Raw genomic sequence first — 4,168 nt, forward strand, 5'->3', positions numbered from 1 at the left:
TTAGGATTGGCCCTCCTTACTTGCTTACAACCTCTCTCCAAAAGGGGTGACATCAGAGGATTCACAAAACCTCTCTCCAAAGGGGTGACATCAGAGGATTAACAAAAAAATAATCTGTGATCAAGAAAACCTCTAGGCTGTCCTTAAGTTAGCGGTCCAGAACGCAGCATCAAAAAGGGCATCTAGCCTTTCCAAGCCATCCCCCTGCCGCCCAACCCATGGTCCTCTGTAATGAATGAGCTGGGCCCTCAGCAACCAGCCCTGGTGAACAGACAGTGCTTAGAAATGAGGAAAGTGACCTGGCAGGCAGAGTCAGGGTGGAGGAGGAAACCTGGACCCCACTGCTCCCGGGATGGAGTCCCCAGACTCAATTCTGTTTTCAGCCCCTCATTGCCCCCAAGGGCTGCAGTCGCTTCGCCTCGGCTGATAGTATCAGAATCATAGACATTGATGATCCAAGGACCTCATGTGCCATGATGAGTCCAGGTCCTTCATGATGAGCATCACATAAAAACAGAGAAATTACATGCACATTTTTTTCATGATATATACTTGTTTTGTTATTATCACCCAGTGTAAACATTCATATTTCTTACATGAAATGTAAAACTAAGTCAGTATTAAACCTCCCTATGGACTGCAGCTTTATTTTTAAAGGACTAAAATATCTCATGAAGTATAATTTTTATTGATGAGAAAATTAAGAACTCTTTGAAAGGTAAATATTTAAGATTTTGCTTCAAAATAGAAGACAGAGATTTTTTTTAAAGGACCAGGAGGCATTGAAATAATAAAACTTTGTCTCTAATGATATTCTACAAAACATTCACTTTGCCAGTTAGATTTCTTATCTGGAAAATAAAATTACCTTTCATGTTTAAAAGTACAGAAGCTCTTGTGCATCCGTGGATGTTTTATTGCCCTTGTCTAGCTCGGATTAGCACATAGTCTACAGGCACACACATGATCATCTACAATTGCTCTCTTACAACACTAAATATGTTTTCTACCTTTATCTTGCATCTACCTACCACTTCAGCATTTTATTAAAAATAAAAATAATAATAATAATAATAAAGGGAGAAATGTGGGATCCACATATAAATCAAGTATAAAAATCAAACGAATATTCAAAAAAAAAAGTACAGAAGCCTTTAAGGTATTTCAAACCTATGATTGTATATCAGCATGTTTTTCTTCAGCATTTACATCTGAGTTCTTACAAAGATCAGGTTCACCTTGTGCAGTTAATTCTTTCCACCTCTGTTTTGCTGGATGATGTCCACCAGGTTGTTTCTGAAGCTCTTCAGGTCCACACTTTCAAGGGAGTAGTCTGGGAAATAGGTTCCATTGTTCATGGGGCCTTTCTTATTGGATAGTCTGCTTGCCCCATAGGAAGAAGTTTCTGCTTTTGAGGCTTCCTCTAGAAGAGGAATAATAATTTTCTCTGTTGAGTCTGACAGAAGAGAAAATGTTGGCTCTACTATAAAATCAATGAAATCTATTTGTGACTGGGCCATCAATGTTGACTTCCGATCACAAAGTGGGGAAAATGGAAACTCTAATTCAGCTTCATCTCCCTGCAGAAAAAACTCCTCCATCGGGGCCATGGTCCACCAGTGGTGCAGCCTCCAGGATTTGTCTGGGTTGCTGATGTCTGCTACATGGAGAACCAGGGACATGGTTTTGGCTTTGTCAATCCCTTTAGGCTGCTGCAAACTATTTCTTATATTTTTAATTTGCTGGAAATGACCCAACATGTCTATAGACAAAACCATTTCAATCACTAGATTCCGATCCAGTCATCTTTGGATAAATTTATCAAGACATTCAGTTCTTCTTCTTGCATAAGTCGATAAGCTGCACTTACATGGTGATTCTCAAGGTTAGAGAGATCATTATACAAAATAACAGTATCTGACCCTGTTTGAGTATGAAAGTTGTTTGTAGTTCCTGTATGTTCGTAGTCATGGGTGGCAACAGCAAAGACCATTGCTAAAATCTCCAGTTCAGTGAGCCAGTGCAGTATTAAGCGTTATGTTATACACAGTTTGAGTGACATCAGCTGCATGAATCAAAATGTGATAAAGATTTTTGTACTTGCTATACCAACTTCTAAAGCTCCTGCAAAGGAAATTAGGCAAGAAACAGGAATCTTGAAACAGTTGATAAGATCATATCTGGTAAACAGTTCATATAAATTATAAGCTTCAGACTATGTTCTCCACTTGCTTCATTTAAGGCAAATACATCAAAAGACCATTTATCAACATCCTTTAATGTTATTATGACAGCTTCTGGGCATGCCAAACCAACCATGTGATAGGACTTTCTGTACATCCTTGTTTCATCAATATAAACAGTTTCCAGCACAGATGCTGCATATTCAGTGTTCTTTAAGTCTGTGACGTTAACATCACCTTTTTCCAGCTACTTCACTAAACATCTTAGTCTGGAAGCATTGTTAACAGTTGAAAAGATTCCCATACTTCAGTTTTTTCTTACTTTTCTTTCTCTTGAAAGTAGAGCTTCTGGTCCTTGGGGATTACACCAAGAGCAGTGAGTCATACCTGTACCACTAAGATGATAATTACTTTATACTGCAGTGCCTTATTATAGTCCTCATTAGTTTGGAAGTTTCCAGATTATGTAAATAATTTGTAAGGCCAAACTCCAGTGGTATTAACACCTGCTTCTCTTTCTGGTATGTATTCTGAAATTTTTAACATTAACTGTGACTGGTGCATGGTGGGGGAAGGTGAAGGTATAATATGGAGTGTTTTCCGAATTTATTTGGCATATAATTCTTTTCAGGAAATCCCGCTGGACGGGCGTGGGCGGAGGGGGCGGGGGGGTGTACCAGCGCGCTCTGGCCGGAAGAGGGCGTGCCACACTTTTTATTTATACATCTGTCTCCCAATCTGCAAAATAGTCCTCGGTAAAGGAGGGCAGGCTGCGGGATGGCTTTAGTGACTGACCTGGTAAATTATTGACACATGGAAAAAACATATGGTTTAGCAATTTTTTTTTCTAGCATATGAAAATTTATTACTACTGTGTTTTCACCATCAAAACTTATGATATTGGTCTCTACTGTATCAGGCCAAAAGAGAGACACTGGCTACTTTGGCAACCTTAAAGTGGAGTCCAGGAAGGTCACCCACAGCATGACCTTTTCAGTCAAATCCAGGAACCAGAACTTATTCATTTGCTTCAATAAAATTCAAGCAACCATTTATTGGATACAAAGGATGTGATTTTTTTTTTTTTTTTTTTTTTTGCTATTTGATCAGCTAGATTGTGGCACACTTCCTGATGGAAGAATTTGGCTATTTGACTCTAACCTTTAGCTTTAGTTTTAGATTTTTTTTTAATGGACTGGATATTCTTTTTATTTGGTTCTTTTAATATGACTCAACATAAGATTTGCAAACGAAAAATTTTGGAGGACTGACAAATGTTCAATGAGCGCAATCAAAAGTTATGTTTCAGACTATTTTTCACAGTTCGGGCAAGTTACTATCAAAGGAAAGTCTCCTAGAGAATAAATGACCTGGTAGTTTTTTTCACAAACGGAACAAGGATCAGTCATGTCATCATGAATTTAATAGGGCTCTTGTGTTTTCCTTTGTAATCTATTTGATTGGATTATGTTCAAGGATTGCACAGCCTCTTTTGTCTTTTAAGACCATTTAAGAGTTCATTTCCCACCTTTGACATTCAGCTCTGGAGTTTCAACAGCTATTAATCAGAGCTGTCCTTATCAGAAACATCATTAATGTTTAGCAGACAAAAGCAGTTAATGTTTGCAAGAGAACTTCAATGGACCTTTTAGCCGTAGGGTTTGCCATTTTGCAAATGTTTTGAAAGGGAAAATGAGGCTTTGAAATAAAGTGGGAGAAACAGTTTTAAAGGGTTAGAACCAAAATCTGAGAGTCACTCAAAGAGTCCTGGAGGAAACATTTGTTTCAGCTGCAGGTGATGAGAACAGTCACTCCCAGGTTGAACACCATCCAGGTGTGCATTAGGGCTCATGGTTGTCTCCTCCAGATTTCAATCCGTAGCTATTCTCTGCCTTCTCCCCCTGGATGAGTTCATTTCTTTTTGATTTCAGCTATCACCTCAATGTCTCAGTGTAGGTGACACATGTATTCATTCAGTTACCCAG

General features: G+C 38.7%; 1 pseudogene; it reads right to left on the reverse strand.

The window, feature by feature from the left end:
- Window positions 1-1,170: 1,170 nt before the first annotated feature.
- Window positions 1,171-2,340, reverse strand: LOC108395635 (dual specificity calcium/calmodulin-dependent 3',5'-cyclic nucleotide phosphodiesterase 1A pseudogene; annotated as a pseudogene).
- Window positions 2,341-4,168: the final 1,828 nt, after the last annotated feature.

The sequence above is a fragment of the Manis javanica genome, chromosome 15 (assembly GCF_040802235.1).
Source record: "Manis javanica isolate MJ-LG chromosome 15, MJ_LKY, whole genome shotgun sequence".
Classification (NCBI taxonomy): Eukaryota; Metazoa; Chordata; class Mammalia; order Pholidota; family Manidae; genus Manis; species Manis javanica.